The sequence below is a fragment of the Eublepharis macularius genome, chromosome 15 (assembly GCF_028583425.1).
Source record: "Eublepharis macularius isolate TG4126 chromosome 15, MPM_Emac_v1.0, whole genome shotgun sequence".
Classification (NCBI taxonomy): Eukaryota; Metazoa; Chordata; class Lepidosauria; order Squamata; family Eublepharidae; genus Eublepharis; species Eublepharis macularius.
The window spans coordinates 3280303-3307889 of NC_072804.1; positions in this window are offsets into that span (position 1 = coordinate 3280303).

A 27587-nucleotide genomic window follows, 5' to 3' on the forward strand; every position below is an offset into this window, starting at 1 on the left:
TCACTGCTGTACGGCTGAGGCTTAGGAGCTTGAAAGGGGGAAACCAATTTGACTGGCCGGCCGGGTTTCCTACTCATCCTCATCCTCAGTCACACCCGGGGCTTTGGGGCAAGTCAAGGCAGAGGTCCAGGGGTGACCCCGTGGCTTGACCTGTACCACTTTTACCCTTGCCACAGTTATGGGTAAATGTTTAATGTTGAGGTTAATTTAATAAAGTGGCCCTTAGATCCAACATCGGTGTCTGTCTCTTCATTCCGACTCAGGGGGCAATATGTATTTTATTGATTTTTCCCAAGGCATGGGTAAATTTGTATGGGTTGCCCTAAAATTAAATGACTTTCTGTGCATCGGTCACCAAACATTGTGTATCAAGGAACAATCTGAAAGGAAATGAGATATTTTAAGAGTCTACAATTCACAACATAATCCTAACAGATTTATTAATTGCCATTATAGTGAAAACATTTCATTAAAATGGAAAACATTTCAATAAAATTGGTTTTGAGGAGAAATTCTTTCCTATAGCCACAAAATCATTATTGGCAATAACCAAGAAAGCATAATGCTACAGTTATGGTTAACTACTGGCTAAATCTTCATAAAAAACTGCAAGTTGCAGCAATATACCATTCAACGCTACAAAAATCTTCACCAATTTTCCTTTCTTCTTGAAGTAGTCAAAAGGGGGCGTTCTTTCAATCAGGCAATGGAAGCCAAGTAATATCATGATGTAACATTATGAAATACGATTGATGTGTTGACATCATCAAATTTCTATACTTCTAAACTTCATTAAACTTCTATATATTGGTGTAACCAATTAGAAATCACTGAGAATAAGTGAGGGCAAATTAGAGTGAAGACAATGTAATGGAAAAAACATTTTTTTTTTAATGAATGCAGAAAAATCACCAGATTTTTTTCCTTTAGTGCTAAAAACGCTTACATAAAGTGGAAGCCTAGTCCTGATCCCTTTCCTGTCCAAACTGCCAACAGCGAGTGCATGTAGATGACGTTTCTGAAAGGTGATTGGACTTAATTTCTGAGGAATCTCCAAAAAGAGGAAGTTTGACCACATCCAGTTTTGTGCTAGAAAGAGAAGCCTACAAAGAGTTTTCGGCAAAACATTAGGAAGAACTTCCTGACAGCGGTCCCTCTGTGGAACAGGCGTCCTCAGGAGGTGGTGGGCTCCCCTTCTTTGGAGGTTTTGAAGCAGAGGCTAGATGGCCATCTGACAGCAATGCTGATTCTGTGGACCTGGGCAGATTGTGAGAGTTCTTGTGGTCCTTCTTACATGCCCAGGTTAATGCCGATTGCCATCTTGGGGTCAGATAGCAATTTTCCCCTGGCCAGTTTGGCTATGGATCCTGAAAGTGTTTTGCCATCTTCTGGGCATGGAGCAGGGGGCATTGGGGGTGTTGGGAGGGGCAATAGTTATGAATTTCCAGCATTTTGCAGGGGGTTGGACTAGATGACCCAAGAGGTCCCTTCCAACACTATGATTCTATGCAAAGTCTTGGATTTGACATGGTCCTGGTCTGGTGGTGTCATGAGCAGGCCTGTAGTTTGTAAGAGAGGACATTAAACCCATACATAAAATCACACACATACTTGTGTATCTTTCTATTTTCTGTAGGTTTTGTAGGTTTTTAATTTGGTCCCTGTGACGTACCATATTTTCATGGTGTAAATGAGGTATGACTGAGTTAATGTAAGCCACTGATGAAGGCTTTGTGTCAAAACATGTTTGACTTTGTTTTTGATCTTCTTTGGCATTTTGTCCTATTTTACTGTATGCACAAAATTATATTCTGTTTTTGAGGGTTCAACATATTAAACTATTGGTATTATGTTCTGTGAACATATTTAAATTGATTTTACTTACATATTGCATCATAATTTTCTGCCTTCTGTTTTCTTTACCTCTTTGGTTTATCTTGTCTTTTTTGGTTGAGTATTTTCCTCTTTTTTGTGGTGAATAGAATATTGGAATATGGATTGGATCTTGCTAGCTTTTCTTGCACAAGCTCACCAAATTCTCTTCCTTACTACAGACCGATTTCCACATGGCTTTCATCCAGGTAAGTGCTGTGATCCCCAGCATTGCCTTTTTGGTAGTCAAAAGGGATCCTATCCCCTTGCTTTCATTAGCAGAAGAGCTCATTGGATTCAAGCCCAAGTCCAAGGGGACTTGCATTCCAATCCTCCACTCAGTCATTAGCATTCTAGTTAATCAGGAGTCAGTTACTCCGTTTTAGCCCAAAGTACTTTGCAGGGCTGTTGGGAGACTACAATGGAAGAGGGGGGAATCATGTAAACCACCCTGACTTCGTGGAAGGGAGGGTGGGATAAAAATGTGATAGACAGCATAATGACATCTCTTTTTATTCTGGGATGCTGAGTACTCTCAAGCACAATATTACAAACATGGATTTGGTGGAATAATCTTCATTTTGTTATTTTTTTTGTAGTTTCATAACACAAACTGAATGTTCTAACAACACAAGCATATTTCAGGGCAAAATATGTTACAGGAAAGAATCATATAAAAAGTAGATTCATACAATCATATAAAAAGTAGATTCATACATTTCCAGATTACAAATTGTCCAATTATTGAGCATCCAGGATGCTAGCAAACTATGCAAATATTTAGTAAATAGGACAATTAAGTTACAGGAAAAACAAATCTTCAGCACACCATGCAACTCATGAAATTCACAGTATGCCAAATTCCTCCCTAATGGAAATATAGTCGGGTGGTAGGGTTTTGATCAAACACTGCAGGGTAGAAAGAAAAACCAAATTTTGCAATCATATTTATTCTATTGGTGTTTAATTTATGTTACTTACTTTATTTTACTCACTTTATTATAAAAATTATCATTCAATAGATCTTGGTTTCTATTAATGCTGTTTTGGGATAATAATTTAAAGTAAGTAGTTTGGTCAGGATCAGCAACGAGGTCACGCCTGGGCCTTTCAGCTGCCTACCACACCCCAACTTAGGAGCAATAGGGTTGACAACTCTGGGTCAGAAAATTCCTGAAGATTTGTGGGGTGGAACCTGGGAAGGGGAGGGTTTGGGAAGGGGAAGGAACTCAGTGGGATACAATTCTACATCCACCTTCTGAAGCGGCCATTTTCTCCTGGGGAATTAATCTCTGTCATCTGGAGATCAGCTATAATTCCAGAAGATCTCCAGCTTCCACTTGGAGGGTGGCAACTAGACATGGGCACGAACAGCATTACGAAGGCAAAAAACCCACGAACAGCTCGTTTGTCTGTTTGTGAACAAGCCATTCATAAGACACCATTGTAAACGAACAAGTGGTCATTTGCAAGCTTGGTTCATTGTGTTCATCCACTGTTTGTGAAGCCAGACAGTCAGGCACCTTCAATCAATTCCCTTGGCAATGGAGGGAGGGACTGCCTGAACTCTGTACTCCTTCTGTTGCCCTGGAAACCCCAATCTAAGCCCAACTTAGCTTGATGGGCACGTCTTCCTTTCAAGTGTGGAGCTCCAAATTGGTTACAATTGGTTACATGGGAGCAGACACCAGGGGGGAGGGAGGGAGGAGGGGGGCGTGTTCTGTGGCCATGGGCACTCCAATCTCATCCCTGCAAATCCTGTTAGGCAGTTCTGTCTGCCAACCACAGACCTCCTGCTTTTCTCTATGAGACCTCTGGTTATAAAAGGGCACTGTGCTCCCAGTTCTGGCTTTGAATTTCAGCAGGCAGTGGAATGGGACAGAGCTGTTGCTAGCCTTTTGGGAGAGACAGGGAGAGTGCATTAGAGCTGGGATTTTTTCTGTGTGTTGTGGGTGGGATAGGAATCTATCCCCTCTGGTTCCAGGGCTGCTGGCAGGCCCTGGGGTCTTGGCTGAGGGCTCACACTGATTAATATTATAATCAGTGCCTGATCTGGTCAGGTATCTGGGAGTGCTGGGCTAGGGCTCTTCCCCCTCCCTCTGGTTCCAGGGCTACTGCCAGGCCCTGGGGCCAAGCACAGTGGGCACCTTGGCTAAGGGCTCACCCTGATTATTAGTGCCTGATCTAGTCAGGTTTCCAGGAGTGCTGGGCTAGTGCTCTACCCCCTTCCTCTGGTTCCAGGGCTGCTGCCAGGCCCTGTGGCCAAGCTCAGTGGACATGTCAGCTGAGGACTCACCCTGATTATTATTATTATCAATGCCTGATCTGGTCAGGTTTCCAGGAGTGCTGGGTTAGGGCTCTACCCTCTCCCTCTGGTTCCATGGCTGCTTCCAGGCCTTGGGGCCAAGCTCAGTGGGCACCTCGGCTGAGGGCTCACACTGAATATTAGTGCCTGATCTGGTCAGGTTTCCAGGAGTGCTGGGTTAGGGCTCTACCACCTCCCTCTGGTTCCATGGCTGCTTCCAGGCCTTGGGGCCAAGCTCAGTGGGCACCTCGGCTGAGGGCTCACACTGAATATTAGTGCCTGATCTGGTCAGGTTTCCAGGAGTGCTGGGTTAGGGCTCTACCACCTCCCTCTGGTTCAAGGCCTGCTGCCAGGCCCTGGGGCCAAGCTCAGTGGGCACATCAGCTGAGGGATCGCCACGAGTATTAGTGCCTGATCTGGTCAGGTTTCTGGGAGTGCTGGGCTAGGGCTGTACCAGCTCTCTCTTGTTCCAGGGCTGCTTCCAGGCCCTGGGGCCAAGCTCAGTGGGCACCTTGACTGAGTGCTCACAGTGTTCACTTCTTTTCTTTCATCCTTAATTCTTGTTTGCTGCCACAATGATGCTTCGGCAGGGGGCCAAGGGTGGTCGTGGGGTGAAGTGCAATGGTTGTCCTTGTTGACCCATGGGAAACAGTACTGGGTAGGGCTCTGGAGTAGCAGAGACTCCCGCTCCCCAAAAATCACCTGTGGGTGCTGTGGAGGAGGCCAAAAGCTCTTGCCACTGGGGGAAGAGGAACTCTTTAAGTTGTTTGAGGAGGAGGAGGGTGAGGGATCCATGGAAGAATGGTTGGGGTTCAATGAAACACCTATCCTGTCCCCATCCCAAATGTCCAGTGCTGTCCCTGCCTGCAGTCCACCCCTCACTCCCTCTTCCATTGCCAGCTCCGCAGTGCAGCCAGTAACCCTTTGTCCTCCCTTCCCAGGAAGATTTAGTGGGCCATGGTTCAAACTCTGTAGGGAAGCACTTTCAGGCCTTTCCAAATGACCCCTGTGTGGTGTGGTGCTGTGCCTTCGATGGCCTGGGGTGCAGGGGCAATGACCCGAAGCACTTATCATTGACAGTCCTGACTAGACACCTGATGATGCTCCACCTGAGCCTGTGGTCTCCGTCCTTGGCCAGCAAAACATCCAGCAGTGGGACACAGAGGGCTACCAGCTCCTCTGAGCAAGGATCAGTGGGAGATTCACCGGAATCCACCCCAAGCAAGTAGCCTTGCTCCAAGGGTGCTGCTGGTGAGAGTGGAGCAGTCAGGCAGGCTGCCCTTGGGGAGGTTGTTCCATCGGGGTTGGGGATGGTGCCATTGAAAAGGGTGAGGTCAAGGGCTCAGGAGGTGGACATTTGTGTCATGGCAGAGATGATTGCCCTGCAAGGATTCCTCCTATTTGTCCTGGAGGGCGTGGGCTTCCAAAGGCTGCTTCAGCACTTTGCCCCATGGTTCTCCATGCCATCACGGCGCATCATTGAGCATCGAGTCTTGCCTGCCCTCTACCAGTCTGTGTGAGACATGGTGCTCAGGGAGCTGTCGGCTGCCAAATAGTGTACAATACACTTCACGGCTGACTTCTGGAGTGGCTGCCGTCATGGGTACCTTGCCATCTCAGTCCACTGGTGGCAATCAGAGGACCTCTGCTGCCCCAGACCAAGAACTGGCACCCGTAAAAAGGTGCCATGCTTGTCACCGGGCTACAGGGCAGTTCTTCTCCAGCCCTGGGGGATGGACGAGGTCCATACTGGGAAGAACATTGCCACCAACATAAAGGCAACAACAAAACCGAAAAAGCACGTCCGAGACGGAAAGAATTTCAACCATAAACAGTAGTGAAAAGTGTAAATACAATATTTCATCAAAGTTATACGTTACTATACAAAAATTTTTTTAATACAACAATACAATAGGAAGCCTATTGATTGTAATTGGACGGACTATCTTCTCAGCAATACTGCCTTGTTTTCCTTTGGACTCTGTTGGCATTCATTTGATATATATGTATACTGCCTTGATTTTGTGTGTCCTCAGGATGTTGTATTAAAAATTTTTTTGTATAGTAACGTATAACTTTGATGAAATATTGTATTTACACTTTTCACTACTGTTTATGGTTGAAATTCTTTCCGTCTCGGGCGTGCTTTTTCGGTTTTGTTGTTGCACTTGTTTGAAGCTTATTACCCCCTTCTGTGTTGGTGTACCAACATAAAGGCGGCATTGAGGGAGTGGATGGCTGGGGAGGGGGAAAGGTTTGTCCATGGCTTCATGGTGACAGACACGGGAAGCAACATGTTGGCAGCCCTGAAAGAGGCATCCCTCCCAGGCCTGGTGTACGTGGTGCACAAGCTGCACTGGGTGATGAGGGACATGCTTGGGCTGCGGAGCAAACCAAGGGACAGCTGGGGCAAGGGAACATTGTGAACACACAATCTGCTGGGCAGCTGCCACTGCATCGCTTCCCATTTCTCCCACAGCATCAACTCTTCTTGCGAGCTGTTCCAGAGGCAGGGGGATGAAGGGGACCCTGAGCACCAACTTTTTCAGGACCTGCCCACCTGCTGGAACTCCACCTACAACATGATATGTCATCTGGTGGAGCAGAAGAGCCTGTTGCCAGACATCCTGTTATCCACAGACGTTCTGAGGAGGGGAGAGTCCTTGCCCAGATGTCTTAGATGCTGAAACCCTTTAAGGAGGCCACTCCACTCTTGTGCTTGTATGAGGCCAGCATGGGTCAGGTCATACCCCTGATCCATGGGCTCGACCAGTTCCTGGCCAAGGAGCTCGAGCATGAAAAAGAACTGCTCCCCAGGGCCCGAGACTTTGTGAGAAGGATGCAGGCACGTGTGGCCGAGTGCTTGCATCCTCTGCACCTTGAGGTGCTGTACCAAATGGCCTCCATCTGTGACCCACAGATCAAGGGCAGCATTGCCATGTGGGCGGGTCAGATGCAGCACTGGAAAAAGGAGCTCCACACAGCGGTGCTCCATTTCGAGAAAGAGAAGGCAGGTCTGAGAGAACTGGGCAGGGGTGAAGGGCAGGCAGCGGAGAAGGAGGAGGAGGAGGAGGAGGAGGAGGAGGAGGAGGGCAGGGAGGAGTTGGGAAGAGAGTCACGGCAGGAAAGACCCACCCAAATGGCCCCACTTGATCTCTGGGCCTCGTCGGTGGGATGTGTGGTCGGCCACAGCACAGTGGGTGCATCTCTCGCAGTGGAGGACTTGGCGGGGGCTATGGTGCGAGAGTACCTCACAGAGCCCACCAATCCCCCCCACTCCAACCCCTTGGAATATTGGGTGAGTAAATCTGCCATATGGCTGGACCTGTCCATCGTGGCAACCAACATCCTGTCCTGCCCTCCCAACAGTGTGCAGAGCCCACCTGGAAGACCTCCTCTGTCCCTGTCACACACATCTGCACCCGGACCTGGTGGACATGTTGACCTTCATGAAGGTCAACTTCAACCTCCTTGGGTATCCCTCCTTGGACCTGGACCTACCTGGGTTCTGAGCCACCCCAAGTCTACTGTGGTTCTAGGCCAAGCTCCTCTGCAGCAGGCTCCAGCCCTCCTCAGTTCTCAGGGCTGCTTCCATGGCTGGTAACCCGTTGTCCTCCTCTCCCAGACAAGTTCCCATTCCCTCTTTCAACCTATCCCTCTCTGGATGACACCAATACGACCCTTCTCCATGACTTGTCCTGCCCATCGTGTCCTCTCCATGACAAGTTCCTGGACGGTCCTTCTTTCATCCTCGCCCTCTGTGGATGGAACCATAACGACCCTTCACAATGACCTCTCCTGTCATGGGTACCAAACCTGGTTAGATTCTGAGCTCCAACAAGGTTGGGCTACACCATGCTGCCTTCCCTCCAGGACTAGGATTACAGATTTAGAAAGCAAAATGAGCAACAAACTGCCCAAGGAAAGATATACTGTCAATAATGGAGAACATGGAATTACAAGGTACTAGACAATGCAGTAAAGTACTGGTCATTGCAGTGGATTATTATAAGCCTGTTCCATCATAAAGGTGCCCTCTTGAACTCTTCCTACATTTTATAGAAATGCCCTCCTGAACACTTCCTGTTTTGCACATTCTGCAGAGAAATAGAAAAGCAACAGCCTTCCGGGCCTTCTGGGGCAGACTAGTCCACAAGGTGAAGGCCACCACTGAGATTGCACATGAACAAAAAGTTGCCAGTCTTAACCATTTGCAGTGTGGTAACTTCAGAAGGCTTTGCTCAGTTGAGCAAAGCTATCATGGTGGACTACAGCAGGAAAGGTAGAAGAGGGTCCACAATCCTTAAGGGCTTTTCCTGTCCTAAAGATGATTTCAGTAAATATGAGGCCTAGCTAGACAATAGATTGGACACAAGCTTAGTTGGGGGTTCCCCAACCGGTCTCACTTATTTCCAGGAGACTTATCCTAGAAAACACTCTGTTGCTTTGTATATATCATTAGCACTGCGAAGTGAGGAATCAGGGCTTCTGCCTTCCCTCCTACTCTATTTTACCTACTGGGAAAGGCCATGGAGGGGGTAGGGTTGCTAACCTCCATGAGGGGCCTGGAAATCCCCAGAATTACAACACCAGACAACCCCCTAGAGAAAGTACCTACTGAGGTCCCTTCACTCCTCCAAACCCGCTCTCCTCAGGCTCCACCCCAAATGCTCCTGGAATTTTTCAATCTGTAGGGTTTTTTTCCCCGTTTGCCCCCTTTTCAAGCTCCGTCTGATCTCAATCACATGATCATTTAGCTAGGGTCATTAAAGGGTGTACTTGCTTAAAACTGTACTTCAAGACACATTGATCACTAGAAATGTCTGGAAAGGAAGCATTTGACACGCAATAGCAGAAATTTGTCACATGAATTGTACCTCCTAACAACAGCCACCACTCCAGTGGAAACCATGTGACACAGATTGTTGATAAGATGGCTAAAATTTGTAAATGACTGACTTGCTGTGTGATTTTGCATTGCTTGAAGTTGCTCTGATATATAAGAAACAGAACATCATTTCCCTGAGAAGCAATTTAAGAGCTGAAACAGTAAAATAAGATTCTGAAGATGAACAAAATGTTTCCACATTTTTTAAAAAAGTTCTGGACATCAAGAATAATTTTAACAGAATTAGGCAGGGAACTGTGGTCAAGGACAGGAAGCCCTGAGATAAATAAAATAGCTGTGTACTCCCTGAGCTTGTCTGAACAAGCTCTAGAAAATTTTATAACCAAGCTGTCTTCTAGCTTTAGGTAGACTTTTGATTATCTTTTATTTTCCCCCACCCCATCCTGGTCTTTATTTGCTCTCTCTCTTTTGATTATAAAGAGCAGGAGAAAGCCTTAGCATTAATTTTCTGAAGCTTCAACATCACAAAATTTGCAGAATCCACCCATTATTTCCTGTGATGGAATGGCAAACACGTGCGAATTTGTCCATACAACATTTGAACAGTTCTCAAATTGAGAGGAAATCCTGTGGCATCCAGAATGAGATCTATGTTTACTGGCAGAAATACATAACAGTATTTATTATTTATATATATAGTAGAGCATGCTCAATGCAGCAGGCCTTTGAGTAAAACAGCACAGTTTGTAGTTGGGTCTGCTAAGAGGACACCTTACCCTGGCGAAACGTCCACTTTAGGGGCAAGATTTTACAGACAATCACAGCAGAAATCCAGCTGTGCTTTTCTTTCTTCATTGAGCCCACAATTAAATAATTATATCTGACAAAGTGATTCTTGCTCAGTATATCAAAAAGGTAGTAAATACTTTACAGCTGGGCACTAAATTGTTTGTCACATCTGTAGCAGCTGTGGACAAGCTGGGCCGGACACAACCCAAGGGTGGCTCAGAGCCCGGGGAGGTCCAGGCCCATGGGAGGGTGCCCCAGTAGGTTGAGGTTCACCTTGATGAACGTCAACATGTCCACCAGGTCTGGGTGCAGACGTGCCCAGCAGGGATGGAGGAGGTCTCCCAGGTAAGAGAACACTTGCTCGCTCTGCACGCTGGTGGGAGGGCAGGACAGGATGTTGGTTGCGACGATGGACAGGTCTAGCCATCGGTCCGATTTCCTCGCCCAATACTGCAACGGGTTGGCATGGGGGGGTTTGGTGGGCTCAGAAAGGTACTTGCGCAACACAGCCACCACCGAGTCCTCCACTGAGTGGGATGCGTCCGCCGTGCAATGGCCAACCACGCAGCCCACTGACGAGGCCCAGAGATCGAATGTGTCCGTTGGAGTGGCTCTTCCCTGGTGTGGTTCTCTTCCCACCTCCTCCCCCTCCCCCTCTTCATCCTCCACCGCCTGCCCCTTGCTGCTGCCCGGTTCCTTCTCTCCTGCCCTCTGTCTCTGGAAACAGAGCACTGCTCACCGGAGCTCGTTTTTCCAGTGCTGCATCTGACCCACCTGCGTGGCGATACTTCCCTTGATGCAGGGGTCACAGAAGGAGGCCAGTTGGTAGGGCGCCTCACAGCAGAGAGGATGCAGACATTCGGCAATGCAGGCCTGGATCCTTCGGACAAAGTACCAGACCCTGGGGAGCAGCTCTTGCCCTTGCTGGAGCTCCTGGGCCAGAAACTGGTCAAGGCCGTGGACCAGAGGGAGGACCTGACCCAGGCTGGCCTGGTAGGAGCACAAGAGCTCAGTGACATCATTGAAGGGTTTCAGGATCTGGGACATCTGGGCAAGAACTCTCCAGTCCACGGAGCTCTCCCCTCCTCAGCACATCCAAAGAGGACAGGATGTGGACTTCCGGTTTGGGATTCATGGAGGTCTAACGCAGCTCCATTTGCGGAGCTGACCGGATTGCCGTTTTAACCGGCCGGAGGGGTGAAAATAACCCGCGGCCAACTGCTCTCAGGCGGGGAGCAGGCAAAGAACGCTCAAGACCCTAGGGTGAGCTAGATCTCGGACGAGGGGGGGGCTCTACACAAGGAGTCTCCCCCCCGATCCTTGAGGTCCCACCTTGCGACGGGTCGGCTATAATCTCTGCGGCAATTTTGGGGCCAATTCGGCTGGCATAAGACCTACATACCCAAGCTTCGATCGGGGAGGGAAGTCGAGAGGAGAATTTAAGATCGAAACAGCGATTACAACCCGAGAAAGTTGAAGAGAAGGTAAAGATCGCTATCTCTTGAAACGGGACAGATTGACAAAAACAGAGAGGAAAGAAAGTAGATTTTTAAACTGCAACAGACTAGTGAAAAGGAGGTGAAGACTCGGCAGGAGTTGTATTTTAAAAGAGACTAAGTTTAAAGAAGTTATTACAAAAATCGGACTATTGTTTTGAATACCTGTGGTTTTGGAGCTGTGGGAAAAAGACACCATCGCGAGACCTGCTGTGGGAAGACGGGAGACAGGAAGTGCGTAACAACAATAGAGTGGCTGGAGGGAAGCGGCCCTTGCCAAGGGACAGGAAGTGGGGAATCGCCATTTTTGAAAGTGGAAGGGTCGTGGCTTCAGCGGAAGAGGAAGTAGGCCATCTTGGATTATAATAACATAGAGAAACCATAGAGAAAAGACGCCCGACATTTTGGATATAAAAAATTAATTTTGGCAAAGATTGGGACATTTGAAAAAAAGGAAAACGTTTAATTATACACCACGGAGCTGAGGAAGAGAGCAGATTCGTGGGAGCGAGCTAAAGCAAGCCCCACGATGTCGAAAAAAGAGTGGCAATCGGCAATAGAAAATTTGGACAAAAAACTTATAGACATGATGAAAGAACTTAAGGACACGAAATTGGAGCTTATTAAAGAGGTCAAAGAAGTTACACAGACAGTAAAGTCGGAGCTGTCAGAAGTGAAAAAAGGCGTGGAAACGATTAGCAGTGAATTACAAGGAACGAAACAGAGAGTCAAAACAGTAGAAGACGCGATGGAGAATTTAATAGAAACGCAACAAACAGAGATGAGATTGGTAAAGGGGAGGATGTCAGTTGCAGAAACTAAACACATGGAGAAGCAGCTTCGTTTTCGTGGTCTGCCAGAAGTTGAAGGGAAGTCAGCGCAAGAACAGATGACTGAGGTGTTGGCTGAATACCTGGGGAAGGAGGAGGAGGAAATTGTGGCTATCCTAGATGTGGCGTATCGTGTGAACTCGAGAATTGCAACCCAGAGGAAACTACCAAGGGATGTGATTGTGCAGTTTACAACTAGAAATATGAAAGAGAGGATTGTGACAAAACAATTTCAAGATCCATTGGAGATTGATGGCAAGACGATTATCATAATGAAGGAATTGCCCAGATCAGTGTTACTGGACAGGAAAAAATATAGAGTGTTAATTCAGACTTTGAAGGACATGAACATTAGGTACAGATGGGAGTTACCGGAAGGAGTGTCCTTTGAGTTTGGAGGGGCAAAAAAGCGTATCAGATCTGAGCGGGAGATGGAGAGATTTATTAAGGACAATGAAAAAGACTTACCAACAAAACCATGAATATGGAGTGTAAAGTATTATCTTGGAATGTAAATGGACTAAACTCACCGAATAAGAGAAAAAATATTTTTCATTGGCTACTAAAACAAAAATGTGATATTGTTTGTTTGCAGGAGACCCATATTAGAAAACAGGATGTAAAATATTTAAAATCTGGAAAATTGGGTAAAGAATTTGTAGCGGCTTCCAACAAGAAAAAAAGAGGAGTGGTGTTGTATATAAAAGAGGAGCTGCAGCCAAAATTTGTTATGAGAGATGTGGAAGCTAGATTTGTAGCAGTGGAATGTAATTGGAACTTAAAGAGAGTGTTGGTAGTCGGACTTTATGCACCTAACGGTGCAAAGGAAAGCTTCTTTGAGGACTTAAGGAAGCACTTAGACGATCTTGTATATGACCAGATAATTCTTGCTGGAGATTTCAATGGAGTGACAGATTTGGAATTAGACAAAAAGACTACAAAAGCACAAAAGAAAAGAGGACTATTGCCAAAGCTTTTTTTTGAGTTGATTCAACAAGAGACTCTCGAAGACGTATGGAGGAGAGAATATCCTAAAACCAGACAGTTTACTTTTTATTCTGCAAGGCATCTTACATTATCAAGAATTGATATGATCTGGGCCTCAAAGGACTTAGCGTTATGGACTAAGGAGGTAGAAATAATGCCGATGGTAGGCTCAGATCACAACCCAATTATGTGGAAATTTGGAAAAAGGAGAAAAAGGAAAGCCTGGAGAATAAATGAGGACTTGTTACAGGAAAGTGAGAATATGGAAACATTGAGAAGAGAGACTAAGTTTTTTATACAATACAACGTGAATAAAGAAGTACCAACCAGTAAAGTTTGGGATGCGTATAAGGCGGTTGTAAGGGGCATACTAATGGACTTAAATGGTAGAGCAAGGAAAAAGAAAGAGGAGAAAAGACAAGAGATTGAGGAGAAAATAAAGGCCAAAGAAGTACAGTTAAAAAAGAGACCAGGGAAAAAGAAAATACATCAGGAAATCAAAATTCTTCAAGAACAGTTAACAGCAATGAGTAATAAAGAATTGGAGTGGAACCTTAAAAGACTGAATCAAAAAGCTTTTGAGGGTGCTAATAAACCTGGGAAATATTTGGCATGGCAATTAAAGAAGAAAAGGGAAAAGAAAATAATAAATAAAATTTGTGAAGAAAACAAAACGTATTTGGAGCAGACTACCATTAGCAGAGCCTTTTATAAATTTTACGCTAAGCTGTATAATAAAAAAGAAGTAAACAAAGAATCAATAGCATCATATTTGGAGAAAACCAAACTTCCAGAGATCTCGGAAGCTTGGAGAAATAAGTTGAACAGTGAAGTAACTGACGAGGAAATAAGTATGGCAATACAATCCGCAAATCTAGGAAAGGCGCCAGGGCCAGATGGACTTACGGCTAAATTTTATAAGACAATGGCCAACGAACTGGCACCATTCCTAAAAGAGGTGATGAACGGAGTTTTTAGGGATCAAAGAATTCCAGACACTTGGAGCGAAGCGAATATATCATTGATCCCAAAAGAGGGCCAAGATCTGACTAGCGTGAAAAATTACAGGCCTATATCATTACTTAACAATGATTATAAAATTTTTGCAAAGATATTGGCGGAGAGACTGAAGGGGTGGCTCTCGGAAGTTATAGAGGAAGAACAAGCAGGTTTTTTGCCGGACAGACAAATAAGAGACAATTTAAGGACAGTGATCAATGCTATTGAATACTATGACAAGCGTTGCGATAAAGAGGTTGGTTTCTTCTTTGTAGACGCTGAAAAAGCGTTTGACAATTTAAACTGGGATTTTTTGTTTGCCACTATGGAAAAGCTACAATTGGGAGAAAGATTCATCAGAGCAATTAAAGAAATATATAGGGACCAGACTGCAGCAATTGTAGTGAATGATGAACTGACCAAGAAATTGACGATTAGTAAAGGAACAAGACAAGGTTGCCCGTTATCTCCATTGTTGTTCATATTAGTATTGGAGATTCTGATGATACAAATACGACAAGACGAGGAAATACGAGGAATAAAAATAAAGGACTATTCATACAAGGTTAGAGCATTTGCAGATGACATAATGTTAATTGTAGAAGATCCATTGGAGAACATGCCAAAAGTGATAGATAAGATTAAGGAGTTTGGTGACTTGGCAGGTTTCTTCATCAATAAAAAGAAGTCAAAGATACTATGTAAAAACATGACTAAGCAAAAACAACAATTGTTAATGGAAACAACGGACTGTGAAGTAACTAGTAAGGTGAAATATTTGGGAGTTGAGCTGACTGCAAAAAATATAGATTTGTTCAAGAATAATTATGAAAAATTATGGACTCAGATAGAGAGAGATTTGATCAAATGGAATAGACTGAATTTGTCATGGTTGGGCAGGATTGCAGCAGTTAAGATGAATGTGTTACCAAGAGTAATGTTTTTGTTACAGACAATACCAATCATCAGAGACTCTAAACAATTTGAAAAATGGCAGAGGAAAATATCAGATTTTGTTTGGGCAGGCAAGAAGCCTCGAGTGAAAGTAAAAGTTCTACAAGATGCAAAGGAGAGAGGCGGAATGCAACTGCCCAATCTGAGACTTTACCATGATGCAATCTGCCTAGTTTGGCTAAAAGAGTGGATGACATTAAAGAATAAGAAATTATTAGCCCTAGAGGGATATAAAAATTTTTTTGGATGGCACGCATACCTATGGCATGACAAAGTAAAGGTCAACTCGATGTTCCTGCATCATTTTGTAAGGAGAAGTCTATATACAATCTGGAAGAAGTACAGAACTTACCTACAAGAAGGAACCCCCTTGTGGGTGGTTCCATATGAGGTGATAGATCCGAGAGCTGTGGATAATGAACAACAATGTTTAACGTACAAAGAAATAACTAAGATTGAAGTATCTAAACTTAGAATAAAGACGCAAGAGGAACTATCACCTAACTATGATTGGTTCCAGTATAGACAGATTAGAGACTTATACAACTCGGACTTTGCAAAAGGGGGCATACGAACAGAGAACTCGGAACTAGAGCAGACCCTTCTTAAAGAAGACAAGAAAAGAATATCCAAGGTATACCAAGTACTGTTGAAATGGTATACTGAGGATGAGATAGTTAAAACACAGATGGTGAAATGGGCTATAAATTTCAATAAAGAAATAACAATGGAGGCATGGGAATACTTGTGGAAAACTACAATGAAGACAACGACATGCATTAATATTAAAGAGAACATTTTTAAAATGATCTATCGTTGGTACATGACACCAAAGAAGATTGCGCTAGGGAACTTGAATACTTCTAATAAATGCTGGAAATGTAAGAAACATGAGGGCTCCCTCTATCATATGTGGTGGTCGTGTGAGGTAGCTAGGCAGTTCTGGGGGGAAATAATAAGAGAAATGAGTGAAATTTTACAGTTTCAAATAAATAAGAACCCAGAACTCCTGCTGCTAAACTTGGGAATGGAGGGAATTCCAGCCCATCATAGGACGTTGATTTTTTATATGACTGCAGCAGCTAGACTTTTGTATGCGCAGAAATGGAAAGTACAAGAAGTGCCAACTATTGAAGATTGGATCTACAAATTGCTGTATATGGCTGAAATGGACAAGATGACAAGAAAACTGAGAGATCTGGACTCAGGGCAGTTTAACACAGACTGGGAGAAGCTGAAACAATATCTGGAGAAGAAATGGGAGGTGGGAGGAAAACTGTGGCAGTTTGAGAACTACTGAAGTATAATAAAAGTATAAAAGAGAGGGGTGACTTTACCGGGGGAGGAAGAGAAATGTGAATTTATAAGCAGTTAGATTAATTGATTGAGATATATATAGATATGTATAGGTTAACTGATAGAACATTGATAGAGAATAATTAATGATAAGGTTTAAACATGAGGATTGAGTAAATAACAATATTTTCTTTCTTTGATAAGATTTATATGCACCAAACTGAATGTACAGAAGAGTTAAATTGATTGATTATGCGAGGAGTTATATAGAATTACCATAAAAAGTTGAAATGAGTAATATATAGAGAACAAATCAAATTGTTTGATTTAAATGTGGGAAATTTTTATGGTTTATGATATATAGGTTTATATAGAAATATTCAAAACTGGAAAATGGGATAAATTGTTTATCTAAAGACGTATAGTTTGGGTGTATAATAAGTAAAGGAGTTAAAGATGTACTGCTTAATATAATGGAGAATGTATATCTGTTTTAGACAGAGGAATTTAATAGAAGTAAGGGAAAAGGGACAGAGGGTGGGAAAGCTGTTGGAAGTCAACAAAAGGGGGGGAAAGGGAGGGGGTTAGAAACGAAAAATTAGGGGAAAATTGACTGTAATGTAAAAATAAAAATGTTCTAACCCAATAAAAAATTTTTCAAAAAAAAAAAAAACAAACAAAGAGGACAGGATGTCTTGCACCGCGTCCCTCTGCTCCACCTGATAACATATCATGTTGTAGGTGGAGTTCCAGCGGGTGGGCAGGTCCTGGAACAGTTGGTGCTCGGCGCCCCCTGCCTCCCCCTGCCTCTGGAACAGCTCGCGGGAAGAGTTTATGCTGCGAGAGAAGTGGGAAGTGATGCAACAGCAGCTGTCCAGCAGATTGCGCGACCACAAGGTTCCCTCGTCCCAACTATCCCTCGGCTTGCTCCCCAGCTCAAGCACGTCCCACATCACAAGGTGCAGCTTGTGCGCCATGCACACCAGCCCTGGGAGAGATGCCTCTTTCAAGGTTGCCAACATGTTGACTCCCGCATCCGTGACCATGAAGCCATGGACAAACCCTTCCACCCCGGACGTCCACTCCCTCAGAGCCGCCTTGACGGTGGTGGTGATGTTCTTCCCAGTATGGACCTCGTCCATCCCCCAGGCCTGGAGAAGAACTGCCCTGTAGCCCGGTGACAAGCATGGCACCTTTTTACGGGTGCCAGTTCTTGGTCTGGGGCAGCAGAGGTCCTCTGATTGCCACCAGTGGACAGTGATGGCAAGGTATCCATGATGGCAGCCGCTCCAGAAGTCAGCCGTGAAGTGTATTGTACACTATTTGGCAGCCGACAGCTCCCTGAGCACCATGTCTCACACAGACTGGTAGAGGGCAGGCAAGACTCGATGCTCAATGATGTGCCGTGATGGCATGGAGAACCATGGGGTAAAGTGCTGGAGCAGCAGTTGGAAGCCCATGCCCTCCACGATGGATAGGGGGAAGCCTTCCAGGGTGATAGTCTGCACCACCACACGAACGCCCGCCTCCTGAGCCCTTGACCTCACCCTTTTCAGCGGAGCCACCCCCGCCCCCAATGGAACAACTTCCCCCGGGAGGCCTGCCTGAGCCTTCCACTCTGACCAGCCACACCCTCGAGGCAAGGCTTCTTGCTCAGGGTGCGTTCCGGAGACCTTCCCACCAATCCCGGATCAGATGAGCTGGAGGCCCTCGGTCTCCTCCTGACAGATGTTTCACAGTCTGAGGACAGAGAACAAAGGCTTGGGTGGTGCTTCTTCAGGTGCCAAGTCAGGGCCGAAGATGACAGGTGCTTTGGGTCATTGCCCCTATGCACCAGGCCCTCACACACACAGCACTGCATCACACGGGATTCAGTGGGAAGGGCCGAAAGTGCCTCCAAACATTGAGGTTGAACCATGGCCCACTAATGGTTCCAGGGGAGGGAGGATGAAGGTTGCTGCTCGATGTGCCACAGAGCTGGCAATGGAAGGAGTGATGCGTGGACTGCAGGCAGGGACAGCAGCACCTGTAGTTTGGGATGAGGACGGGCTGGAGGTTTCCTCTAACCCAAACCATTCCTCGAAGGATCCCTCAGCCTCCTCCTCCCCAAAAACTTTTAGGAGTTTCTCTTCTGCCGCCGGCAAGAGCTCTTGGGCCTCCTCCACAGCCTCAACTGATGACTTTGGGGGAGTGGGAGTCTCTGCTGCTCCAGAGCCCTGCACAGCACTGCTTCCCATTCTGCAACCAGGACAATCTCTGCACTTCCCCCCATGACCACTCTTGTCCATCACAAAAAGCCTCATAGTGCCAGCAAATAATTGAGAAGAAGGAGATGACACTGTGAGCCCTCAGGCGAGGTGCCCTCTGAGCTTGGCCCCAGGGCCTGGCAGCAGCCCTGGCACCAGTGGGAAGGAGGAACTAGAGCCATAGCCCACCACTCCCACAGACCTGAACAGATCAGGCACTAATGTGAGCCCTCAGCTGAGGTACCCACCGAGCTTGGCCCCAGGGCCTGGCAGCAGCCCTGGCACCAGTGGGAAGGAGGAACTAGAGCCCTAGCCCACCACTCCCACAGACCTGAACAGATCAGGCACTAATGTGACCCCTCAGCCGAGATACCCACCAAGCTTGGCCCCAGGGCCTGGCAGTAGCCCTGGCACCAGAGGGAGGAAGGGACTAGAGTCCTAGCCCACCAATCCCACAGACCTGAACAGATCAGGCACTAATGTGAGCCCTCAGCCAAGGTGCCCATTGAGCTTGGCCCAGAGCCAGGCAGCAGCCCTGGCACCAGAGGGAGGGAGGGACTAGAGTCCTAGCCCACCAATCCCACAGACCTGAACAGATCAGGCACTAATGTGAGCCCTCAGCCAAGGTACCCACTGAGCTTGGCCCCAGGTCCTGGCAGCAGCCCTGGCACCAGAGTGAAGGAGGGACTAGAGCCCTAGCCCACCATTCCCACAGACCTGACCCCATCAGGCCCTGATCAATAATCAATGTGAGCCCTCAGCCAAGGTGCCCACTGAGCTTGGCCCCAGAGCCTGGCAGTAGCCCTGGAACCAGAGGATATAGATCCCTATCCCCCAAAACCAAGCTCAGTTGTACTCTCTGTCTCTCTTCCCAAAGGCTAGCAAGTGGCAAGCAAGAGCTCTGTCCTACTCCACTGCTCGCAGAAAGTGAAATCCAGCCTGGGAGACCATGGCTATTTATAAGCATGGGTCCCATTCAGCAACACAGGAGGTCTGTGTTTGGCCATCAGAGCTGCCTATCAGGGTTTGCAGGGATGAGATTGGAATGCCCATGGCTACAGAACACCCCCTTCCCCCCTCCCTTCCCTGGGCGGCTTCTCTGAACTTGTAACTGCTTTGCAGCTCCGTGGTTGGAAGGAAGACCTGCCAATCAAGGAAAGCTGGGCTTCCATTCGGGTTTCCAGGGCGACAGAAGGAGCGTAGACAGAGCTCAGGCATTCCCCCAGCTCCGTTGCCAGGGGAATTGATTGCTGGCTCTTGAGTGTCTGCCTTAACGAACCACGGCTGAATGCAACAAACCAGGCTTTTGCTGACTGCTGTTTCGTTTGCTGTGGCCGATAACCAACTGCCAGATCGCGATCGCGCGATCGCCAATTTCGTGGGGGTTTTTGGTTTGTAATGCGGTTCGTTCCCATCTCTAGTCACGAGTGTAAAGGCCAGAGATAAGAAACAGAGTTGGGATCATGCTGTGGATCAGAAGTCTGAATGAAAAGCCCAAACTGCAGAGGCCAGAGGCAAGTCACATAATCCAAAGGAGACAAGGTCAGCTTCTGGGAAATCAGGCTAAATTAAGCAAGCAGAAGTCCTACATTTAGTCTCAGAGAGGAGAGCTGGCCAGACTCAGCTTGCAACACCAGCCTTAACAGGCCTGAGAGTTTATAGTTGACTTCTGGGGTCATGTACTTAGGCCCAGTCAGATAAGCAAAGAAGCTGTAGCCTTAGAATTTCTGTTTCTTATACTCAGGCTGCTGTAACTGGCTTTGTGGCGAACACACACGGAACTGTCTTATGCTGAGTCAGATTATTGGTCTATAGGACTCTGTTTATCCACACTAATTGGTGATGGGGCTCAGCTAGAGATCTATCTCATCACTTGTTTCTTTTAGCTGAAGATGCTCGGGATTGGACCTGGGACCTGATGAGCTGATATTCTACCACTGGGCCACGGGCCGTCTCCAAATACTGTAAGGAGAGGAATCCTGGTTTAAGTTCCTTCCTGCTGTATTACAGTTGTTTAACATTGTGTCCCACAAATGAACACTTTGATTATAGCCAGGGCTTTCATAGGCAAGAGCAGGTACATAAAATGTACATTACAAGTACTAAAAGCCAGTATGGTGTAGTGGTTAAGAGTGTGGGACTCTAATCTGGAGAACTGGATTTGATTCCCCACTCCTCCGCTTGAAGCCAGCTGGGAGACCTTGGGTCAGTCACAGCTTCTCGGAGCTCTCTCAGCACCACCCACCTCACAGGGTGTTTGTTGTTGTGGGGATAATAATAACATACTTCAGAAACTGCTCTGAGAGTGCATTAAGTTGTCCTGAAGGGTGTTATATAAATCAAATGTTGTTATTGCTGTTATTATTAAAAGCTATGTACATAAGGGGCTGTGGTGCAAAGTCAGGTTAAAAACAAAGAGCATCCTGTCCATGCAGTGAGGATGAGAAGCACGAATTCATCCGTCAATGTACAAGATTCACCATCTGATTCCATTCATGCTTATTCAGAAACATCTCATAAGTTTCAAAAGGACTTGCTTCCCAATAAAGACGCGTAAGATTGCAGCCGTCTTGACAGGCACACCAAGCTTTTTGCAGGCTGGGTTCAGTCTTCACCATAGCAATTATGTGAGGTTTTCAGCGTGAGCTGTGAAGTTCTCAGGACCTTGATCTCCCTCCCCTTCCTTCAAGTGGTATCAGGCAGAGCTATTCTCTCAGCAGCGGAGTCTTTTGGTCTCGTTCACATATTATTTCATTTCTCCCCCCTTGACGGCTGGCAGCTGAGTGTGTATTCTGCCCCCCTCCCCTGAAAATCATTATGTTGAAGGTGCGGAGAGGTGAAGCTAAAGTTCTGTCTGTGACGTTTCCAAGTCTTCACTGAACATTGCTGATTCCCAAGAATGAAATTGCATGCTTGAACCTGCCCTCAGCATAATCTAACCATTATGAACAATCTGCTGACGGGATAGCTTAGGTCAATGGTTTTAAAGCTGTGTTCCAGGGAACTTTTCTGTTCCTTAGAAACTTATTAAGGGGTTCACTCTGTGAAAGACGGTGCACCCACCATGCCCAGTCAATGCACACCTGCAGGCAAATGCACTATTGTTTTATATGGGGGTGCCAGCTAGGGAGGAGTGGATTGTTTTGCCTTTCCATTTCTTTCTTGGCCTGCATTCTTTCTTTGCGTTGCGTTGCCTTCCTTCAGGTTTCACTAGGATATTTTCTAACATCATTCCAAACCTGGATCATTCATAGTTGTCTGAAGCTTTCTGTTTTCTCAGTTCATTTTCATTTTTCTCATCCTCACTGCATGGACAGGATCCTCTTTGCATGAGGGATCTGATGCCCCCTGGCGGTTCATTGAATGAGCTGGTGGGGGACTGGTATGACCGTCTCTCTGAAGCTATCGATGAAATCGCCCCCCCCTCCTGTCACCCTCTCCATCCCTGTGTCAGACTGACTCCTTGGTAGACGGAGGAGCTATGTCAGATGAAGCAGGAACTGAGACAGCTTGAGTGAGTGTGGCGGCAGAATTGAAGGGACACGGTCATCTAATAGAGCATGTATGAAAGCCTATGAGGTGGCTGTGAAGGCAGCAAAGAAGGATTTCTATGTTGCCTCCATCACGTCTGCAAGCTCATGCCTGGCAAAATTATTTCAGGTGGTTCGGTCCTTGGTATCCCTTTCTCAGTGAGACGGCCAAATTAATAATTCAGCTATTAGCTGTGAGGCTTTTGGGAGCTTTTTTGCAGATAACATTTTGTCTCTCCACTGCGACCTGCCAGCCACAGTTGATACAGTAAGGGAACTGGAGGTCCCTTGGCTGTCTTCTGGCCCTTGTTTAGATTACTTCAGTCTGGTCTCCCAGGAGGAAGTTGACAGGATCCTGCAGTGGGTGAGGCCCACTACATACTCCCTACACCCCTGCCCGTTATGGCTGGTGAAAGCCAGTGCGAACGGGTTAGGAGCTCAACTGGAGGTTGTTATTAATCAATCACTGAGTTCTGGAGTTTTCTCTGGAGTGCTGAAGGAAGCTGTGGCCAGGCCTCTCCTGAAAAAAACATCTTTGGACCCCACAGATCCATCCATTTACTGACCAGTCTCGAACCACCTATTTCTGGGGAAGGTGATTGAACAGGTGGTGACAGAACAGCTGCAGGTCTTCCTGAAGGATTCTTCCATCCTGGACCCATTCCAATCCAGCTTCTGTCCAGGACACGGGACGGATACAGTACTGGTCGACCTCATGGATGAGCTTCGCAGACACCTGGACCGAGGTGGGTCGGCGCTGCTGATTTTGTTGGACCTTTCAGCAGCATTCAACACGGTCATCTATGAACTGTTGACCCACCACCTTGCCAAGGTGGGAATCTGAGGGACTGCCTTGCAGTGGCTTGTCTCTTTTCTCCACGGACTGGGACAGAAGATGGCGCTTGGGGAGAGCTTATCCACACAACAGCCTTTGGTGTGTGGCGTCCTGCAAGGGGCAATACTCTCCCCCTTGCTATTCAACCTGTATATGTGCCCCCTTGCCCAGCTGGTGCGAAGTTTCGGACTGGGTTGTCACCAGTATGCGGTTGACATCCAGTTGTATCTGTTGATGGGTGGCCAGCCTGACTCTGCCCCTGATGTCCTAGTGAGAGACCTGGAGGCTGTGGCTGGATGGATAAAGCAGAGCCGGCTGAAACTGAACCCAGTAAAGACAGAGGTCCTGTACTTGGCCCAGGTTTTGCCAGATTTGGGAATCTGGCTCCTGACCTTTGATGGGGCACTGTTAGTGCCTGTCTCATTGGTCTGGAGTCTTGGAGTGATACTGGATTCCTCCTTATTGATGGAGGGCCAGGTCATGGTAGTTGCCCAGTCTGCATTTTTCCATCTTCAACAGGCCAGGCAGCTTGCACCCTATCTGTAGACCCACGACTTAACTATAGTGATCCATGCCACAGTCATCTCTAGAATAGATTACTGTACCTCACTCTACACAGGGCTTCCCTTGGGCTTAACCCAGAAATTATAGTGGGTCCAGAACGCTGCTGCACGTGTCCTGTTGGGCACACCATACAGGGCACATATTACTCTCATATTGCAGCAGCTATACTGGCTCTCCGTAGAGTTCTGGATTAGGTTCAAGGTTTTGGTTTTAACCTTTAAAGCCCTAAATGGACTGGGACCAGCATACCTGTGGGACCGTCTCTCTCCATATGTACCCCGGAGAGCATTAAGATCTGCAAATAAGAACTTACTGGTGGTTCCCGGCCCCAGGGAGGCCTGCCTGGCCTCGACCAGGGCCAGGGCTTTTTCAGTCCTGGCCCCAACCTGGGCCAATTCCAGACGACTAACCTGAAGGCGCTGCATGCCGCCATGTTCCGGATCGCGACGGGGAAAACGCGAAATATCGCGTTTTCTCGCACAAGTTTGGCACGACGTCGCGCCAAACTTGCGCGAGAAAACGCGATATTTCACGTTTTCCCCATCGCAATCCGGAATATGGCGGCATGCAGCGCCTTCAGGTTAGTTGTCTGGAATCGGCCCTGGTGGAACTCTCTGTCAGAGGACACCCGGGCCTGCCAAGATCTTATGTCCTTTCGGCGGGCCTGTAAGATGAAATTGTTCCTCCAGGCATATGGTTGAGGCCAGTCTTTGATCTTCTGATTGCTTAGGTGCTTCCCTACCGGTCTCCCACTAGGGGGGCGACAAAGTCATCTGCTCCCCATAAATGTTGTCACCAGAATATGATCAACTATGGCCCCCACCCACTCCTCTTGGATTATTATGTTCAGATTGGGGAAATTGGAAGGGGCTGCCATCTGATAAGTTGTTTTAGGTATTTATGTATTTATGTTTTAGTATTTATTTATATATGTTATATATTTTAAATGCTCATTCAACATTTTATTGTACTCCACCCTGAGCCTGTTTGTGGGTAGGGCGGGCTAAAAATTGAATGAATGAATGAATGAATGAATGAATGAATGAATGAATGAATGAAATTTTAGAAGGTCAAGAATTCTGGATTTTGAGAGCACTGGCAACTGCCAAGAGAATAACCCTCCAGAACTGGAAGGCGTCATTGAACCAAAATGAAACCACCTAGTTTAAAGGGGGAAATACAGACTGGAAGAGTCACCTGAGCAGAGTCACCTGGGCTCAGGAGCACATGGTCTGCAGCTGCTAGAGGAGGTAAGGGCTTTTTGCCTTTCTTGGCTGTGGTGGGTTAAGCTGAGAAGCTAAGGGTGGTCCTCTCTAGCTTTGGGGCTTTTTGTGTGTAGTTTTGTGTTGATTTGAGTGTAGTTTTGAGGCTGAGTGTGTTTGGGCTTGATTGTGTTTGAGGGTGAGTGTGTTTGTAAGGCTGCTGGGGGTTGCTGGAGTACAAGCCACACACCCCCTTTGTGCTCACCTCCTGTGCTTAACAGGAAGTGACCTTTTGCATTGAAAAGGCAACTGCTGGGCAGGGGCGCGAGCCCTTGGCACGAGCCGAAGGGCGAGAGCTAAAGGGCTCTTGGCCTGTGGCTCTTAGCCGGGGGATCATAGCCGTTTTCTTTCCTCTTAGTGTGTTATTCCTAAAACAGAATAATGAAGTCAGAATGCCAGCAGGGGGTTGGGGGCTTTCCAGTGTGTTGCACTGAGTGTCACATGTATGACTATCTGCCTTCTGGTCAGAAGTCCTGGATGTGTGCTCGCTGCAAGGAGCTCCTGGTTCTCAGGGAACGAGTACGTACCCTTGAGGCCAAGGTGGCTGACCTGGAGAAGCGGAGACAGTTAGATAGGCACGAGGACAAGATTCTCAGGGACAGGATAGATGTGTCCCACTCTAAAAATGGCAGCGTTCTTGTTGTCAAGGAGAATGAGGATCTTGTGGAATCAGGGCACCGTACTGAGGATAAGGGGAACATGCCCTCAGAAGGGACCTCTTCTTCAGTTGGTGAGCAGGTTTCCTTTCGCATCAAGGAACCATCCCTGGGTGGGGCGGGAGGGAGGCTCTTGGTAGTTGGTGATTCAATCCTTAGACAAGTAGATAGCTGGGTGGCACAACCGCGTTCTGACCGTATGGTGACTTGCCTGCCTGGTGCGAAGGTAGCGGACATTACGCGTGTTATAGATAGGCTGGTAGATAGTGCTGGGGAGGAGTCAGCGGTCGTGGTCCATGTTGGAACCAACGATGTTGGGAAATGCAGTCGTGAGGTCTTGGAACAAAAATTTAGGCTGTTAGGCAGGAGACTCAAGGCCAGGACCTCCAAGGTAGCCTTCTCAGAAGTGCTACCTGTTCCACGCGCAGGGCCAGAGAGACAAACGCAGATCAGGAGTCTCAATGCGTGGATGAGACGATGGTGTAGGGAGGAAGGGTTCAAGTTTGTTAGGCACTGGGATTCTTTTTGGGACAAGCGGGAGCTGTACAAGAGAGACGGTCTCCACTTGTCCCGAGAAGGAACCCGGCTGCTGGCACTTAAAATCAAAAAGGTGGCAGAGCAGTTTTTAAACTAAATGCTAGGGGAAAGCTGACAAGAGATAAAGTGTCTCTGGTTCAGGATGGTTCATCTCAGAGAGATAAAGGGCTAGGTATAACACTTCTACAGGGAGATAGATTAGAGTTGTCAACTGAGATGGAGACAAACAGTGCAGATGACCTAACTACGTCTCGAGGCAAAGTGTGCCGGGGAAGTTACAGGTGTTTATATACAAATGCTAGAAGTGTCCGAGGTAAAATTGGGGAGCTGGAATGTTTAGTGTTGGGCGAATCCATAGACATTGTGGGCATATCAGAAACTTGGTGGGATGAGGAAAATCAGTGGGACACGGTGATTCCTGGATATAAATTATATCGGAAGGATAGGGAGGGAAGGGTTGATGGTGGGGTGGCTCTATATGTCAGAGAAGGTATACATTCCAGTAAGATTGAGAAGGTAACTGAATTAGATTTGCTTCTGGAAATGCTATGGGTTGAAATTACGGGCCCAAATGGAAACTTAACTGTGGGAGTTTGTTATCGCCCTCCAGATCAGAAAATAGAGGAGGATTATAAAATGATGACAGGATTAAAGATGGCTGCTAAACAAAAAAAACTGTGCTGTAATGGGTGATTTTAACTACCCACACATTGACTGGGCCAATGGGTGTTCGAATCGGGGGAGAGAAAGTGAGTTTCTAGACTGTCTCAATGACTGTGCTATGGAACAGATGGTTACAGAACCTACTAGGGGAGAGGTGATCCTGAATTTGGTCCTCAGTAATGCTGAAGACCTGGTGAGAGATGTAAATGTGATTGCACCACTTGGGAACAGTGACCATAATGTTATTGAGTACAACATATGTATAAATAGGAAATTGCCAAATAAGACCAACACAGCCATGTTTAACTTCAAAAGGGGTAACTTTTCTGAGATGAGGGGGTACGTGAAGAAGAAACTGAAAGGGAAAGTAAAAAAGGTCAAAACACTTGGGGAATCTTGGAGACTATTTAAAACTACAATCCTGGAAGCTCAAATTAAATATATACCGCTGGTTAGGAAAGGCACAAATAGGTTTAGGAAAAGGCCAGCATGGTTAACAAGCAATGTAATAGAAGCTGTAAAAGGTAAAAAGGATTCTTTTAGGCAGTGGAAAACTAGTCGGAGTGAGGTTGATAAAAAGGAGCATAAGCTGTGGCAAAAAAAGTGCAAGTCTGTGATCAGACAGGCAAAAAGGGAATATGAGGAGCATATTGCAAAGAACATAAAGAAAAACAATAAACAATTCTTTAAATATATTAGAAGTAGGAAACCAGCTAGGGAGGCAGTGGGGCCCTTGGATGACCAAGGCGTAAAAGGATTACTAAAGGGTGATAGGGAAATGGCCGAGAAGCTGAATGCGTTCTTTGCTTCTGTCTTCACTGTGGAAGATAAGAAGTGCATGCCCACTCCGGAAGCACTGACTTTGGGAGGGGTTTTGAAAGACCTGAGTCACATTGAGGTGACGAGAGAGGAGGTTA